Below are 19793 nucleotides of genomic sequence, written 5' to 3' on the forward strand. Positions count from 1 at the left end.
TCAAGGCATAGGACTGTCCGAACAAATACAACACAGTTCGGATAACGGATGTCTTGGAGTTCCTATCAACTGTACTATAACTATAAACTAAGTTATAGTGCATCTATAGTGCCAGAGGCGCACTCTCCTCCAATCTGATGCCGGAAGCAGGGCACAGTTCGATAGGAACGCACCCCTTTACAACAAAATTCATGAAGGGAATTTACAATTTAAGACCTCCAAGGCCAAGGTACACTGACACATGGGATGTGAGCGTGGTACAAATCCTACTTTGACAGTGGGGACCGCCTATAACTAACCCTGAAGGTGGTATGCTGACAAAGTGTCCAGACACTGCAAAAGCTACGGTTGGACTACATGACCACCAATATGAACAACATAACATTCTTAATCAGGAACCTGATAAAACAGAGCAGGCCAGGAATGCCAGGGATGGAGATCCAGTTCTTGGCATATCCAGAGGACCAACGGTTGTGTGGGTGGTGACATACTAACACCACTATCTGAGAGTTACGGAGAACCTCAGAGGCTCAGAACAATCGGTCCTCATCAGCCATAAAAAAAAACACACCAAAAGGTGTCAACTCAAACCATCTCCAGATGGTCAAAAGAGGTAATGGCGGTAGCAGGAGTAAACATTTATATGGTTAAATCTTACTCCACCAGGGCTGCATCTACGTCGGCAACAAGAGCTATGGACGTGCCCCTTGATGACATCCTAGTGGCTGCAGGATGGACGAATGAAATAACGGTCCACCGGTTTTATAACAAACCCATAACAGGACTGGGGGAGTTTGCACGTACCATTTTAAGTTCTGTCCCTTAGTTTCCCCCCCAAGGTTGGGAGGGGTAACTTTAAAAAAAACTTTTCTTTCATTTAAAGCATCAGTTTCTTTACTTAACTGCGTAATGTCTGAATGCTTTAATGATTACAGGCATCCATGGTCAATCCATTCAGTGTGTGACGCCTGGATTCGTAACCGGCGTAAAATCACAGAGCTTTGAAATCTTCACGTAGTCACTCACGCGACTCCGAAGTAAAATAGTAAGATTAAACGAGAACTTACCAGTTTGAAGTTTGATCTTGATTTTATGAGGAGTTACGATGAGCGATTACGTGCCCACCGCTCCCACCCTCATACTATCAAGGTCATATGGAAGTTCTAGTTTCTTCACAATCTTACTATTCTCAGGTCTTCTTTTTATCTGTCATTTAACACCGCTGCTTTGAAGATTGACGCGCACGCAGACGGACGGCCCTTCTTCACGTAATCGCTCATCGTAACTCCTCATAAAATCAAGATCAAACTTCAAACTAGTAAGTTCTCGTTTAATCTTACTATTCTACTTAAAACATTTGTTACCCACGAATAAAATATGCGGCAGTTTCCAAAATTGAGCTGCTATGGAAACCAGAGGGATAACTATTGAAAGTAAACATTTCACGGGATATATGTTGTGTATTTTTCCCTTCTTGCTGCAGGATTTCCAGATGAGCACACCAAAATAAAGGCACTTGCATTTCTGCCAATTAGTTTGCAATGGATTTACATCATCTGGAATAAATTTGCATATGAGACAATCATTTGCTGAGCATTTGTATGTAATTAAGGTATGCCACGCTTGACACTCACTCAACAAGACGAGCTTATATAATACCAGCAGGGAGCTTAATAGATAAATGTGGGTTGCATGCAACTATTTGACTGGGAATATGGGTGGAAAAAATGCTCCCAGGCACCTGCCAGTTGTACGTTTGAAACGAGGCGAAAACAGCAACCCCTGGGATACATTTCATTGTTCTTCGGTGGAGCATGAATAATACTAGTAATTTGCTGTGTGAAAATTCTTGGTACATGCAAAGCCTGAATATAAATGTAAAATCAGCTGCCAAAAAATCAAAGTATTACTTGGGCTACTAGTGTGGTGACACAGTGGTGCTGCGGTAGAGTTGCTGCCTTACAGCACCAGAAACCCGGGTTCGATCCTGACTACGGGTGCTCTCTGTACTTTTTCACCCAGAGAGTTGTGACTGTGGAATTCTCTGCTACAGAAGGCAGTGGAGGCCAATTCGCTGGATGTTTTCAGGAGAGAGCTAGATTTAGCTCTTCGGACTAACAGAGGAAAAAGCAGGAACGGGGTACTGATTTTGGATGATCAGTCATGATCATATTGAATGGTGGTGCTGGCTTGAAGGGCCGAATGGCCTACTCCTGCACCTATATTTCTATGTTTCTATGCATGGAGTTTGTACGTTCTCCCTGTTACAATGTGGGATGTCTCGAGGGTGCACACTCCAAAGACGTCTCCTCCCACACTCCAAAGACTTGGTCCGTTAGGGGCGCTGCGAGTCGGCTGCCCTGCCAGCTGTGTATTCGTTATTTCAACTTTTTTGTTTTTTTTAGTATGTCCAAATGTTTGTTTTAGTGTTTCTCGGTATGTCTTATGTGGGGGGTGGTGGGGGGGAAAAGGGGGAAACTGTTTTTTAATCACTTCCTCGACAGAGAGGTGACTTTTTCCATGTCGCTTTTCCGCCTCCCCTCTTGCGACCTTACAGTTTGGATTGGAGCGGCCTTTCGTGGAGTCGGCCCAGAGCTTCAGCAGCGGGCGTAGCGTGGACTTTTCCATTGCAGAGCGGGGGCGAACCCTTGCCGGGGGTCGCCAGAGAGGAGTGCTCCGATCGCTGGCCTGGCGACTTTGGCATCATGGGGCTGTGGTCTGCAGACCTTCTAGCCATGGGCATGGTATAGACTTACCATCCGGAGCCTGGGATCCCTTACTGGGTATCGCTGGAGAGGAGCTCCGACCGCCGGTCTGTGGCCTATAACATCCTGAAGCCGCGGTCTCCGGTAGGAAAGTGGCGATTCGGGCACTCCAAGCCGCAGAGTGTGTTCGACCGTCCCGATGTCAGCGTTTCAATCATCCCGACGAGAGGGCCTGTACATCCGGCCGTCCGTAGCGGCGACTACAGAGGGTTCATGTCCCCGACCACGTATGAACAAAGGAACAAAGGCGGAGGACTAACTGAACTTTGTTGCCTTTCAGCTCAGTGAAGAATGCTGTGGTGGATGTTTGTGTTGGATTTTATTGTGTATTGTGTGTTTTTTTTCCAACTGTATTGCTGCATGGCAAATTCATTTCACTGTACCTTGGTTGGTGCATGTGACGAATAAATTTGACTGACTTTTTTGACTTTGACGGACAGGTTTGCAGGTTCATTGGCTTCGGTAAAAAATGTAAAATTTCCCAAATGTGTAGGATAGTGCTAGTGTACCGGCTGATCGCTGGTCGGCGTGGACTCGGTAGCCCAAAGGGCCTGTTTCACTGCTGTATCTCTGGAGTAAAGCATTTAATCCTGTGACAAGTGCCTGCAGGAGGGCTTGTAAATAACAAGAAAATGCCCCTAACTTCAATACTTTCAGAATTTTCTGATAATTTGAAACTCTTTAATTGCCTTTGTATGCTAAACCTTTCATTCTGCTATGGCGGGTGCATCTGTAAACTCAGAGCACAATTGGTAGATGTAAAATACATATTGTGTGAAAACGTTGTGCTAAATTTACAAAGTATTAAAGGTGTTGCAATAAAAACATGCCACTTCACAAGGATGCTAATAAGTCAGTGAGCTGAGTATATACCACTTCAAACAAAGTGGTGTTTTATTCATACACTTGCAATTAATCCATCTTTTCCTCCAACAAATAAATGATTTAATTTATTAACCTACTTCAACTTAGTAAAGGATTTTGTAAATTATCCCTTAAGGTAAGGCAGTAAGCATTTTTTCACTTGTAGTTTGTGTTTAAGGTGAGAATTCACATCATGAGACGAGAGTTCACATCACATATCCAGTGAGAAAATAGCGCAGGTCAATCGACACGCTCATCAATAATTTGTCTCCATATATAGATTAGGAGGGGGGTATTTGATAACTCTCTTTCAAGAGAGAGCTGGATAGGGCTCTTAAAAATAGTGGAGTCAGGGGATATGGGGAGAAGGCAGGAACGGGGCACTGATTGGGGATGATCAGCCATGATCACATTGAATGACGGTGCTGGCTCGAAGGGCCAAATGGCCTGCTCCTGCACCTATTGTCTATTGTCTATTGCTCAGAGCTTCAACAGTGATGTTTTGTTTTACAGCTGGCTGCTGTAGAATACGTAGAACTTTTATCTAGCCCACTCCCTTCAGTCACCATTAAAGATTGAGAAAATTCAGTTTGCATGGAACGTAACACATAGAACCATACAGCACAGCTCTATGTCCCACAAAGTTTATGTTGAACGCGATGCCAAGTTAAACTGATCTCTCCTGCCTCTACACAATCCATATCCCTCTATTCCCTGCACTTCCATGTGCCATTCTAAAATCCTCTTAAACGCCACTATCGTATCTGCCTCCACCACCACCCCTAGCAATGTGTTCCAGGCTGCCACTACACTCTGTAAAAAAACACCCCACACATCTCCATTAAATTTCCCCCTCTCACCTCATAGCTATGGCCTCTTGTATTGTATATTTCCCCACTGAAAAAAAGCTCCTGACTGTCTACCCTGTCTATCTTTCATAATTTTATATACTTCTATCAAGTCTCCCCTCAACTTCTGATGTTCCAGAGAAAACAATCCATGTCTATCCTAGTAATGAAATAGTGCGTGGTACCAGCAAAGTGGAAAAGTAAATATTGTCTCTCCAAGTGCTGTTGAATACTGACCCCCTTGGAACAATGATAGTTATTTGCAAATGGTCACATATATGATCCACAGTATTTCAGGTGTTTAGTTTAGTTTACTTTAGTTTAGTTTAGAGATACAGGACGGAAACACGCTGTTCGGCCCACCGGGTCCGCGCCGACCAACGATCCCTGTACAGGAACACTATCCTACACACACTCGGGACAATTTACATTTATACCAAGCTAATTAACCTACAAACCTGTTGGCCTTTGGAGTGTGGGAGGAAACCGAAGATCACGGAGAAAACCCACGCAGGTCACGGGGAGAATGTACAAACTCCGTACATACAAGCGCCCGTAGTCAGGATTGAACCTGGGCCTCTGGCGTGTAAGGCAGTAGCTCTACCGCTACACCACCGTGCCCACCCTCAGCAGGTGCTGAGTTCCTTCTTGAACACTCAGCAGGTGCTTACTGGTTTCAAAATTTTTGAACTTAGCCTGCATCAATCCTAACCAGAGATCCCATTTTATTGTCCTCCAAAATAATATCTGTGCTCTCATTGTGTCAGGGAAATGACTCCTGATGATAAAATTGCCTAATCTCTGAGGTGTACATTGTTTCCTTAAACTACACATTCCTTGTGGATGGGGAGTAGTTGCAAAGTTCTGAAGACAGATCTTCATCTCCATGCCTCTGGTTTGCACCTTTAATGCAGGAGTTATGTTTGAGTGCAAGAAGGTGATAGCAGTAGAATTAGGCCATTCGGCCCATTAAATCTACTCCGCCATTCAATCATGGCCCATCTATATCTCCCTCCTTACGCCATTCTCCTGCCTTCTCCCCATAACCTCTGACACCTGTATTAATCATGAATCGATCTATCTCTGCCTTAAAAATATCCACTGACTTGGCTTCCTCAGCCTTCTGTGGCAAAGAATTCCACAGATTCACCACCTCTGACTAAATAAATTTCTCATCTCCTTCCTAAAAGAACGTATTTTAATTCTGATCAAACTCATGTTGTAAGTAACCGAGATAAATAGGTGCATAGAATTTATAAACACCCTCCATTCACTGTGTTTTCCTGATGTCAGGGTAATGGGGAGAAGGCAGGAGAATGGAGTTAAGAGGGAAAGATAGGTCAGCCATGATTGAATGGTGGAGTAGACTTGATGTGTTGAATGGCCTAATTCTCACTTATGAACATGAAATAATTCTGCTTTTCTTATAAAGCCAATATATTTTCTATTGCCTCCAATTTGTAAATGGACTCTAGTTACCGAGTGAACTGACTTTTTTTGTGTGATATAGGTGACCCTTACTTCACTGTCATTTGGGAAATAAACAGAATTCACAAATTACCACTCAAAAATGTGAGAGATGGAATGAAACTTACAGAATATACATTAAAAAAAAAATCCAATACATAAACACAAAATTTTATTTATCTTAGGGATAATTAAGGGACAGAAGTTTAGGGGTAACATGAGGGGGAACTTCTTTACTCAGAGAGTGGTAGCGGTGTGGAATGAGCTTCCAGTGGAAGTGGTGGCGGCAGGTTCGTTGGTATCATTTAAAAATAAATTGGATAGGCATATGGATGAGAAGGGAATAGAGGGTTATGGTATGAGTGCAGGCAGGTGGGACTAAGGGAAAACAGTTGTTCGGCACGGACTTGTACGGCCGAGATGGCCTGTTTCCGTGCTGTAATTGTTATATGGTTATATGTTGCATGTGCAGATGATGCAGGGCAAATCCCTTGTTTTACGGTGGTTCCCTACAGATTGTTTATTTTAAATCAGTTATATAACTTGCCCCACCTCCAGTTCAACAAAGCTGAACACCCTGTAAAAGAACTCTGTGATATTACAGCAATAACGAAGATGGATAACGGACAGGAAATTGTCTGTTGTCTATTGTCAATTGTCTATTGAAACTGGGGTGTAAAATCACAACATGTGAAAAATGGGAGCAGTCTGTAATTATGATCTGTAATAATAATAATAATAATAACTTTATTTATAAAGCACTTTAAACAACCGCAGTTGCCACAAAGTGCTGTACATGAGAACTCATGGACAAAAAGTTATTACAAACCATTAAAAACCGTAAAACGAAGGACTAAAAAACAGTAAAAATTAAAAGACATTAAAAGCACTAAGAACAGGAGCAATGTCTCAGCCAGTGTCGAAAGCCAGAGAATAAAAATGAGTTTTTAGGGAGGATTTGAAGATGGACAGTGAGGAGGCCTGTCTGATGTGCAACGGCAAGGTGTTCCAGAGTGCCGGAGCAGCAACAGAAAAGGCTCTATCCCCTCTGAGCTTCCGCTTAGACCTTGGTACCTCAAGGAGCAGCTGAGCAGCTGTATAGGGTGTATAGACCACAACAGTAAGCCCTATACACCCACAATTGTATGGTGAAATACAGCTTTGACTCCACCTACAAGTTTGCAGATGACACCACTGTGGCAAGCTGAATCACAAACAATGACGAGACAGAGTACAGGAAGGAGATAGAGAACTTTGTGACATGGTGTCAGGATAATAACCTCTTCCTCAACGCGAGCAAGATAAAAGAGCTAGTTATCAACTTCAGGAAGCATGGTGGTGTACATGTCCCATAGTGCTGAAGTGGAAATGTTTGAGAGCTGAAAGTTACCTGATGTTAATAGTACCATGATCAATCCATGACCAACCAAATTGATTCGACAGCCAAGAAGGAGACTGTGGACATTTGGCAATGTCTCCAAAGACTCTTACAAACTTCTACAGATGCACTATAAAAAGCATGCTCTCAGGGTTGCATCGTAGCTTGGTTTGGGAACAGCTCTGCCCAAAATTGCAAGAAATTGCGGAGAGTTGTGGATGTAGCCCATTCTATCACAGTTCCCACCATTGACTCCATCCACACTCCTAGCTGCCTCAGGAAAGCAACCAACATAATAGTAAGATTAAACGAGAACTTACCAGTTTGAAGTTTGATCTGTATTTTATGAGGAGTTACGATGAGGGATTACGTGAAGAGCCCGCTCAGCACGCATGCGTGGCATACTTCAAAGCAGCGGTGTGGAATCACAGATAGACACAGTTATTGAAGTAAACATAGTAAAGACAAGGAGACATCAGTTTATCAGTTTGACCCATATTATTGAGTGTGGGAGCGGAGGGCACGTAATCCCTCATCGTAACTCCTCATAAAATACAGATCAAACTTCAAACTGGTAAGTTCTCGTTTAATCTTACTATTTTACTTCGGAGTCACGTGAGTGATTCCGTGAAGACTTCAAAGCTCTGTGATTTCAAACCGTGTAACAGTTATTACTTCACGCACTGCCGAAGTCTTTGAGGGAGGAAGTGTGTTATCGTAATCAACCAATGAATCTGTTTGTAGAAAAACACAATGGTATTTTTTAACAATAACAACAAAGAAATTAAATTGCTCCCCTGGGCTTAAATTAAATATTTGCAGTCTAAAATCTTTCCTGCAAATAAAACAGGTTTTGCCAACGGCTTATTATAAAATTTCTGAACGGTCTTTCCCCCCAACCATCCTGCTGTAGCCAGGATGTGGTCTATAGGCACGTCCATTCTTTTAGCCGTCGACGTGGATGCTGCCCTGGTGGAATAAAATTTGTACATGTTAGTGTTTATCCCAGCAGTTTTTAGCACCTGCTTGAGCCATCTCGCAATGGTTTGGCTCGTCACCCGCCCATAAGTTTTTTTATGACTGACCCACAAGGCTTTTCATCTCCCTCGAATATTTTGGTTGTGTCTATGTAGGATAGTAGGTGGGTCATGGCACATAACCGTGGTTCTGGCGGGTAAGCCCGGAATTCCACGACTGGATTAGGTGTTCCTGGTCTGCTCTGTTTGATCAGTCCCTGGATAACGACAGAGATCTGGTCTGGAGCTGTGAGCATGCTGTCCAGTCACAATAGGTGCAGTGACTGGACCCTCTGTGCAGATACAAGTGCCATCAACATGAGTGTTTTGAGCATAGATTGTTCCAGTTTGAGGCATCTGGCTGATGGCCATCCCCTGAGGTATGTCAGGACCACACTGACATCCCATGTATGGGTGTACCTTGGTCTAGGGGGTTAGAGTTGTAAATACCCTTTATTAGTTTGACCACCAGAGGGTGGGACCCCATGGCCTGTTGTCCTGGAGCTGGTTTTAAATAGACAGTGTCAAGTCAAACTGAAATGCAAGAAACTTGCGAGCAGAGAAATGCTACAATTGAAATCACGAGAAGTGATTAAAGTGGGCGGAACCCCAGCCTGCCGAGTTCTGCCTGGGGGTCAAAAGGGACAGAGCACCAGAAGCCAGTGAAGGAGAGACAAGAAATTTGCGAGCAGTGAATCCAGCAGTAAATCAAAAAGACTGTCCGAAAAGACTGCCGCGAGAGCCAGAAAAGGCAAGCAGGACTGATTTTTCTACAGACCTGATTGGCAGCCGGGTTTTCACCTGTTAAAGACCAAAACTGTTAAAGACCCCACTGATAAAGACCAAAACTGATAAAGACCTAAACTGATAAAAACTAATCTGCCAAAATAAAAGAAGGAGAAAATAAAAGGTGGAAAAGAAGTGTTTGGTCTGAGTGAATCCAGTTCATCATTTCGGGGTAGATAAATCAAATCCCTTTCAAGCGGGGAAACTGCACAAACATTAGAAGACTTGACAGTGAAAAACCGCTGTGACCAGGAGATCTGGAAACAGTAGAAGACTTAACAGTGAAAAACCGGGCGGGGCCAGGAGATCTGGAAACCTGGAAAAAAGACAGTTAAGTCAAAATAAAACATGGCTGATGAAGTTGCTGGAAAGTCAGCTGAGCAGCTCAAGCTGAAGAGGACAACAGCAAAACGGGCATTCTCTCGTCTTGTTAACAGCATCATTAGGAACCATGAAGAAATGTCTGAAGAGGAGCTCAGGAACAAGTTCAACAAACTCATGCAGGAGGCCGAAAAAGTCATGGAAGCCAATGACGATGTGGAGGCTGGACTCATTGCAGAGCTGGAGGCGGAGCTGGACGCAGATGAAGAAACTGTGTTAACTGAACAGCAAAAAGCCGACCTGGCAAAGACTGCAAAGGAGTGTGAGTCGAAACTAAAAGAGGTCAAAGGGCTCATCCAGGACACTCTATGGGCAAAGTTTGGAAATGTTGAATTATCCACCTCACTACAGACAGCAGATGGTGCATGTGAACTTGCTGCTGCCACCGCACCATCAAATAGCAACCAAGAAGCATATGAATTCATGCTTAACCACCTGCAGAAACTGGTAAAGACTGCAAAGGAGACGTATAGTCGGTGGAAACGTTGGGTCCCTCTGGATGAGCAAGAGAGCTTCCAGAAACACCTAAGAACACTCGAGCTTCTCGTCCCCAAGCTGGTTTCCAGGAAGGCTGACTTCATACAGGCAAGAATAAAGAAGGACGCTGAAGGATTAGCACAAGCGGCGAATGCTTTCAATTATCCTTCACCAGCCATCAGACTGAGGCCCACGGCCCTTCCTAAGTTTACTGGAAACAAGCGTGACTTTTATAGATGGAGGAAGGATTGGGAAGCACTGCAAAAGCAAGGTGAACCCACTGGATCAAATGAGGTGAAGAAGGTTCAATTGCTGGACAGTCTGGAGGACAAAATTACAAGAGACCTCCGCCTCACAAGTTATAACACTGCAGATGATATCTTTCGTGTCCTAGAGAACCGGTTTGGAAATCAAACAGCTATTGCTATTGAGATAGTGGAGGAGCTTCAGGGAATCCCACCTGTCAGAGGACATCAGCCACGTAAAATAGTGGAATTAATTCAAGCTGTGGAAAAGGCGCTTAATGACTTGAGCGATCTCGGAGACACAGGCGCTATTAAAAATCCACTGATGACAAAATCAATTGAAACCAAGCTTCCAGAAACCCTTAAGAAGGAATGGCTGGTTTATGTAGCTGACAAGAGGAATGGTGTGGCACCAGAGAAACGGTTTGACAGTCTCTTGTCATTTCTCAAAGAGCAGGAGAGCATATACGAACAGCTCGAGCAACTGAGGGACGAGGAGCCGAGTAGAAAGGAAACTCGGACTGAACCAAGACATGCCAGAACCAAGTCTACCAAGTCAGAAAATGACCACACAAGTTGTGTAGTCTGTGGTGACATGAAGCATAAAAGGAAGCTGTACTTCTGCAAGCAGTTTCGAGGGCTAAAGCTGACAGAGAAAAGAGCTGCAGTAAAGAAGTTGGGAGCATGCAAAAAGTGTCTTGAAGTTCATGATGATGGTTCATACTGCAAACCTGCATATCTGTGTAAAAATCAAATCTGCAAGGATGAACAGAATCCTGAGCATCATTTTTATCTGTGCCCCAATTATGAGATGAGGAAAAGCAGTGTGGATCAGAGAAGGAGTAAATTTGGTCCAGAGGAAGATAAAAGCAAGAAGAAATATACAGTGCACCAAGAGGAGTTTTTCAGCAAACTTCCACCAGAGTTGGCAAAACAATGCCGAGATGTGTTCTCGAACACTGCATCAAGAGCCTTCAACACTGCAAAGCATCAGCCAAGCCTCCTAAAGGAAGGTGGACTGCAAGAGCATCCAGTGATTTTGATGCTTCTGGAGGTCGTAGCAAATGCTGGACAAAAGGTTGGGACATTAATTGACTTGGCTTCAGATACCAACTACATAACTCACAAGGCTGCGAGTAGACTGAACCTTAGGAGTGAAGACATCACGCTTATCGTCCATGGAGTTGGGGGGATGAAGGTCCACGTAGAGACGATGCGCTACCTTCTAAAGATCCGAGTGAAGACTCCCAAGGGCACACTCAAGTCGCACCAGTTAGTTTGTTATGGATTGGACAGCATTGCAGATGTTCACAAACATGTGACACCACAGCAGCTGCAAAAGTTCTTTCCAGACGTCCCACTTGAGGAACTTGTGAGACCAAAAGAGATACATTTGCTCATAAGCCATAGAGAAGGTCAGCTAGCGCCTCAGAGGATTAGAACTGTTGGAGATCTCATTCTGTGGGATGGACCACTAGGAAAGACTGTTGGAGGTTGCCATCCTGAGCTGTTTGAGAAGCTTACCATGTCAGCCCACATGTCCAAAACACACTTCGCAAGATCAATGAGAGCAGCTGCTTTAAAGTATGAGGAGCTCACTGCCCCAGTCCCTGAGGAACTTTCACCAAACGGACAGGTCGCCGTCAAAGTTCAGAAGTCACGTACATCAACCGCCAATCGGGACTTCTTGGATTGGTGGAAGTGGGATAGCATTGGAGCAGCATGCGAGCCAAAGTGCGGGGGTTGCCGCTGTGGAAACTGCCAGCCAGGCGGAAAAGAAATGACTCTTGCTGAAGAGAGAGAGCTCGAGGTGGTAAGGGAAGGCCTCACCTACGTAACAGGAGACCGTCACAGTAAAGACCCACATTGGCATGCTAGCTATCCTTGGTTGGAAGACCCAGCTTCTCTACCAAATAATAAAAGGACAGTGGAAGCCACATTTCTCAGGACGGAGAGGCAGCTATCCAGAGAACCTGAATGGAAAAGTGCCTACACAGCTCAGGTGCACGACATGGTGGACCGAAAGGCTGCAATCAAATTGTCCGAAGACATGATTGCAAACTGGAAGGGACCAGTGTGGTATGTGAGTCACCTTATTGCTCCAAACCCTCACTCTGTCACAACCCCAGTGAGACTAGTGTGGAACAGCAGCCAAAAGTGCAATGGTGTCAGCTTAAAATGATTTGCTGATGAAAGGTCCAGACGTCCTCAACCAAATTCGCGCCGTCCTCCTCAGATTCAGAGGCGGAATCTATGCTGCTCTGGGAGACATAAAGAAGATGTATAACTCAGTCTGGTTGGAGGACCGTGAAGTACACTTACACAGATTCCTCTGGCGAGATTCCGAGGACGAGGAGCTGGGAGAGTATGCTATCACAAGAGTGAACATCGGAGACAAACCTGCGGGGTGCATTGCACAGTTGGCAATGCGTGAGACTGCTAATCTTCCTTCTTTTACCCACCTCAAGGATGAGCAGCAAGTACTCCAGAAAGACAGCTATGTTGACGACATCCTCACATCTCACAACAGCCTCGACCAGTTGAGAATCATCACAGCAAATGTGGAACGAATCCTAAAAGCTGGTGGGTTTGAGCTCAAGCCTTGGGTTCTGTCTGGCCAAAGTGGGAGGAAGGAGGACAGTGATGCTTTAAAGAAAAGCAAAACAAAAAGCATGATCCTACCAAACCAAATGCATGATGATGATAACAAGGCACTTGGTCTGGGCTACATTGTAAAAGAGGACATGCTCCACGTTATGGTGGGAATCAATTTCTCCAAGAGAAAGAAAAAGATGCGGCTTGGTCAAAGCCTTCTACAAGAGCAAATCAAAACTCAGACGCCAAATCCCCTAACAAGAAGAGAGCTTCTCAGCCAGGTAGCAGGGCTATATGACCCCATCGGCATAGTGGCTCCTGTTAAGCAAAAGGGAGCGATTCTAGTACGCAGAGCTTTCCAAGAAGCAAAAGAGGGAAGCTGTTCGGTCAGAGACACATGGAACATGGCACTGTCAGATGGACTCAGGGAGGATGCAATTAAGCTCTTTGAAGAGTACGAACAACTTGGAAAAGTCAAGTTCGTCAGGGCACTGACTCCCTCTTGCTCCGCAACTGAACCCTTGGGAATCACCTTTTCTGACAGAAGTGAGCACACCTACGGGGCCGTGATGTACGTGAGATGGGATTCAGACCATGGCCCAATTGTCAGACTGGTGGAATCCAAGGCCAAGTTAACTCCCTTGGACCGCAGAGGAGACGCTGTTAAAGCAGAGATGTGTGGAGCAGTGTTCGCCTCACGTTTAAAGAAGTATTTGAGCTACACAGTCAAATTCAAGTGGAGAAGTGGTATCATCTTGTGGAAAGCCCTAAACAATCCAAAGTGGGAGGCCATCTCTTTGACAGGAGTCATTACAGTAAGAGAACGAGAAAATGCTCTAAAAGACATTTTTTGTGCTGCGCAATTGGGCACAACTTTCCCAAGCACCAAAACAGATCGACTGGTAGCCTATAAAGACCAAGATTCTGGGCTGATGGTTTGTGGTGGCAGAGTGCAGAGCTTTGAAGAGGATAAAGTTGCTGTTCCCATCCTACCCGTTGATGCCTGGGTGTCCATGCTGCTAGCTCGGGAGGCTCACAGGGAGAGTCATGACGGAGTGGCTGGGACCTTGCTTAAAATGAGAAAAAAGGCTTGGGTCATAAAAGGAAGGAGAATTGCTCAAAAAGTTGTTGATCACTGCATAATCTGCAAGAAAGCAAAAGCAAAGAAATGTCAACAAGTAATGAGTGATCTGCCGCCTGAAAGAACTGAACCTGCTGCTCCTTTTGAGTTTACAACAGTAGACCTCTTTGGACCCTACCACGTACACGATGACGTCAAGAAGAGGGTAAAACTCAAAGTCTGGGGAGTTGTCTTACTTCCAGTAGAAGAACAAGACAAAAATGCATCAGGTGACTAAGTTCAAACCCCCATTCAAAGTTTGACTTTAAAGCGTCGATCTCCCAAGTGGTTCCATTGGAAGATCGAGTGGGAGGTGTCAAGTCAAACTGAAATGCAAGAAACTTGCGAGCAGAGAAATGCTACAATTGAAATCACGAGAAGTGATTAAAGTGGGCGGAACCCCAGCCTGCCGAGTTCTGCCTGGGGGTCAAAAGGGACAGAGCACCAGAAGCCAGTGAAGGAGAGACAAGAAATTTGCGAGCAGTGAATCCAGCAGTAAATCAAAAAGACTGTCCGAAAAGACTGCCGCGAGAGCCAGAAAAGGCAAGCAGGACTGATTTTTCTACAGACCCGATTGGCAGCCGGGTTTTCACCTGTTAAAGACCAAAACTGTTAAAGACCCCACTGATAAAGACCAAAACTGATAAAGACCTAAACTGATAAAAACTAATCTGCCAAAATAAAAGAAGGAGAAAATAAAAGGTGGAAAAGAAGTGTTTGGTCTGAGTGAATCCAGTTCATCATTTCGGGGTAGATAAATCAAATCCCTTTCAAGCGGGGAAACTGCACAAACATTAGAAGACTTGACAGACAGCCAGGGCACTTCTAGCTGTGTTGATGGCTCTGTAGCTGAGTCCTTCATCGTGGTGAAGGTTCGCCAGGAATTCCAGTACGTTGGTAACTGTAGCGGTTGAGTAGGTGGTCCCTGTATCCAAGCAGTACTTCTCCCATTTCTTGATGCTGGACAAGTGCTGGTTTTTTTTAGTGGTTGTTCAGAGGGATGCTGACATGGTGTCGACGGTTTGTTCTGATAATCCCAGTCCCAGAAGTGGTTTGTGCAGAATCTGCAACCCAGGAGTTTGATTTTTTCATGGCACGGGTGGCTTGTGCCCGACACTGGGTGTTAATATCTCTGGGTCACTGGGGAATACCATCGGAGTTTCAACAACCATGTCATGGAGTTTTGGGAACCATGGCTGCGTAGGCCAGTCGGGTACTATCAAAATACCTGAAGCAGAGTCCATTTGTATTGTGCGTAGTCCCCAACTGATGAGGCAGAAGGGAGGAAATGCATAGAAGAAGAATTTCCCCAATCCAGCGCGAACGCATCTACCGCTGCTGCCTCAGGGTCTGGTTCCCAAGCGACATACATAGGTACCTGGTGATTTAGCCTTGATGCAAATAAATCGATATCTGGCGTGCCATATTGCTTGATAACTTTTGCAAATTTTTTGGCGTTTAACATCCATCCGATGTTGTCATTAAATTTACGTGACCTTGTGTCTGCCACTGTATTGAGCTTACCTGGCAGGTAAGTTACTGATAGCCAAATATGTCTTTCGACACACCATTGCCAAATTGTGTTGACCAACTTGTCGCATGATACCGATTTTATGCCGCCCATATGGTTAATGTAGGCCACCACCGTAGTATTATCTATTTGTAACCGTACATGCAAGTGATGCATATTTGTGCATATGCTTTTAAACCATAAAAGTCACCCAACATCTGTAGATAATTAATGCCCAGTGTAAGTGGTAACGATGACTCTGGGTTAGTCCATCTACTACTTGTTAGTGATGATAATAGGTTGAAATTATGCCAAACGTTTTTGCCCACCAGTTATGATATTGCTTCAGTGGGTAACTTCATGACACGATCATAATGACCTGTATGTCGTTTTGGTGCCTATACCTTTGCTCTTTGTAAGTTTTGACAGTGCAAAGGTCCGAATTGTGTAGCCGGAAATGCTGCTACCATTTTCCCAATTACTCTGTTACTTGTCGAATAGTTGGGAGTACGTGGACCATTAATTGTTGCATGATTGTGCCAATTCAACTGTTTTGTCTCTTGGCAATGTTACATTCACGTAGACTGGATTAATTGTGAAGCCCAAGTAGTCCATGATTGTGGATGGCTTCAACTTAGATTTATCTGGATGTAAGACAATCCCAGGGTTTCGAATAACTGTTTGGTAGCTGATGCAGCTAACATAGTCAATTCCATGGTCTTGCCTATTTATTTAAGATATCATCAAGATATGACATGACAATATGTTTTTGTCTTGTGAATATTGCCAGAGCTGGTTTTAGTATCTTAGTGAATAATCTTGGGCTGATGTGAACCCATTGGGTAACGCTTTAAATTGCCATAGCTGCCCCATCCAGGTAATTTTCAGGTATCTGCGATGACCCTTGTGAATAGTACTAAATAGTAAACATCTTTAAGATCAATGCTTGCCATGAAGTATCCTTTGGAAATTAGTTGTTTGGCAGTAACAACCGTTTCCATTTTGAAATGTATATACTTAACAAACATATTTAGTGAAGTTAAGTCAATGATGATGCGAAATCCACCATCTTTTTGGGTTTAGTGACGAATATTTGATACGAATTCCAAGGGTTCATGTTTCCCATGATACCCTTTGTAATTAGTCTCACCAGTTCAGCTTGTCCCTCTCGTTTCTTTAACGGAGAGGGAAAATACCCTCTGGGGTAAATGTTGAACTGGTGGCAATTTTTCTAGTATGAATTGTATTTTGTATCCACTAAAGCCATTGAGTATATACTGATCACTCGTGATAGACTCCCGTGCTTCTTAAAACAGGTGTAATCTCCCCCCTGTTAGTATTAAGCCCCTATTTTATATACGTTGGTAGGAACCAGACCCACCTACCTCCATGGTTATGGGTATTCTTCTGTTTCCTGCCGGTCCAACGAGTCTTGCACGTTGTCTGACGTGGCGGTGATGTTGGAGGATGGCGCATTTTCCATGGGGCCTGCTCTGGGCCCTGGCCTGAAAGGCTTACGGGATTGGCATGCAGGCCCCGAGCTTTCACCAGTACCATGAGGTAGACCCTCCTGGTGGACGCGTTAGAGGTACTGCTGACTGGTTTACGTGTGGTGCTCATTCCAGACCCTGCCCTCTTGCGCTGAATATTTTGGACACTTCGTCCAGTTTTTTAGGCTTGGTTTGGTAACTTAGCCAGACAGGAGGATCTGTGGTTGTGAGGTCGGCGTTCTCACAGTCCTGTAAATTTTTTGAGTTGAGGGCAGGTTTTATAACTTCCTGAGAAGTTGCGGAGCACTGCGAACAGTAGGGTCAGGTGTTTTGCCATACTACCCTGACCCTCTGGAAAGATCATGCGAAAATGATAACCGACGTCAGGGATATCAAATTCATTTTAAGATTGAATTGAATTGAATTGAATCCTTTATTTGTCATTCAGACCTTTCGGTCTGAACGAAATGATGTTGCCTGCAGCCATACATGTAATAATAACAAAACACAATAAACACAAATTAACATCCACCACAGTGAGTTCACCAAACACCTCCTCACTGTGATGGAGGCAAAAGTCTTAGAGTTACTGTCTCTTCCCTCCTCTTCTCCCTCTGCGCCGAGGCGATACCCCACCGGGCGATGGTAAGTCAGTCCCGCGGTTCAAGCTCCGCGGCCCGGGGGTGGTCGAAGCTGCCGCCCTCCAGTCCAGCGGACGCAGCTGTTGCAACGGGTGCTCCGGAAAACAGGCACCAGCCTGTGACCTGCGAGCTCCCGACATTGTCATCCACTGGCCCGCGGCCGAGCCCCGGATCCAGGTCGCCGCCGCCAGAACGCCGCCTCAGCCGCCGGAGCACCGTCTCCGCCCCGCACCGGGCCGCCCACACGGCAGCGTCTCAGCCCCGCACCGGGCCGCCCACACGGCAACGTCTCAGCCCCGCACTGGGCCGCCCCCACGGGAGCACCTTCCAGCCGGGACCCAGGCCGCCCTCACCGGAGCGCCTTCCAGCCGGTAGCCAGGCCACCCACACGGCAGCGTCTCAGCCCCGCACCGGGCTGCTCACACGGGAGCGCCTTCCAGTCGGTAGCCGTGCCGCCCGCACGGGAGTGTCTCAGCTCCGCGCCGTCCGCCCTCACCGGAGCGCCGAGTCGTGCCACTACCCGGACGTCGCCACAGCTCGAAGACGGCCAGCCTCGCGTTGGTGAGTCCTGGCTGGCTCTACGTCCGGACCCTCGAGGTCGGTCGCAGGTTGGAGGCCGCCAGCTCCGCCATTAGGCCTCAGCGCAGACGGGGGAAGAGAAGGGGGATACCATTCCCCCGAAGGGAGAGACAGAAAGCCCTGTTTCCCCCTCCCCCCACACACATAACACCACCTAATAACCAAAAAAATTACTAAACTAGACAAAAAAAACAACACAAAAAAGTAAAAACAGACCGCGAGCCGCAGCCGTATCAAAGCGCCGCCACTTACGGGTTTGGGTTTTTAAAAGCTATGCTCAATGTACCCCCCAATAACGGTGGGCACTTTGAGTAAATGCAATTTAGGGGAGGCGTGATGTAATCCAACACCTCATGACTACCTGTCTTGGAGAGGTTTTTTGAAAACAACAGGTAGTAAGCTGGCCGCCAGTTGAGATGAAAACCACATAGCGGCCACACCCAGCAGCTCTTCCTGATCCTGTACCTCAAGCATACTCCCGATGTTGTTCAGCCAGTGACCCCGCTTCTTGAGCAGCCCAGCTCTGGTTCCCATCAATCCCTCGACAAGGGAGATGACCAGTGCTGTTAGGCACTGGAGTGGGAGTGTTAGCTCCCTTGGCGGACTTGCCCCTGCTCCTGAGGTAGTCTCGCTGGAGTTTTTAGCTCCATGACCTTCCTCTGGCTTGGAGAAACAGACACTCTTATTTCTTGTTTGAAGTGCTGATCCCATCTTCCGTGTCTGTCTCCAGCCTGAGGTTGGTCCTGACCTTGCTGTTAGAGGCTGTCTGCCGTTTTCGGGCGGCATTTCAGCGGTTCTCAGGCGGCGAGTCTCCTTGTCGGGAGTCTGCAGGGGTGCCGGCCGGTTTTAAATTTCCCTCCAGTGCGCTGCTGTTGGTCAGACAGCTGTTTTAGCGGACTGGGCATCAGCGCAGCACCCGTGTCTGTGGACCGCAGCGTGTGCGGTCCCGTTGCCGCCTCTCCCCCCTCCACTGTCAGCTCCTTCCCTGGAGTCGAACGGGGGCCGCTTCCCTCTGCTGCTTTGCTCCCCCTGGAGCAAAAACAAATGCTAAGACCGACTTTAAACTGAAGGTAAGTACTTACCTAACGTTCCTTTCCTTCAGGCTCGTAGCGGGAGCGCCTGACTCCCGATGCGCCGCTGTTGCACTGCTGGCGTTAATGCCGCGCATGCGTGCTGAGTGGGCTCTTCACGGAATCACTCACGTGACTCCGAAGTAAAATCAAAGACGTGTTTCATGCCTTCTTCTCCCTGCCCCTGTCCAGCAGAAGATACAGAACCTTGAAGAACACACCGCCAGACATAGGAACAGCTTATTCCCCTCTGTTATCAGGCCTCTGAATGGTCCTTCCATAAGCTAGGGTACTGTCCTTTGCTCTGTCTATTGTTCTTGACTTGATTGTATTGATGTGTGGTATATATGATCTGTTTGGATAACTGGCAACATAAACCTTTACATTGCGCCTCGATACATAGAAACATAGAAAATAGGTGCAGGAGTAGGCCATTCGGCCCTTCAAGCCTGCACCGCCATTCAATATGATCATGGCTGATCATCCAACTCAGTATCCTGTACCTGCCTTCTCTCCATGCCCCCTGATCCCTTTAGCCACAAGGGCCACATCTAACTCCCT

The sequence above is a fragment of the Amblyraja radiata genome, chromosome 7 (genome assembly GCF_010909765.2).
Source record: "Amblyraja radiata isolate CabotCenter1 chromosome 7, sAmbRad1.1.pri, whole genome shotgun sequence".
Classification (NCBI taxonomy): domain Eukaryota; kingdom Metazoa; phylum Chordata; class Chondrichthyes; order Rajiformes; family Rajidae; genus Amblyraja; species Amblyraja radiata.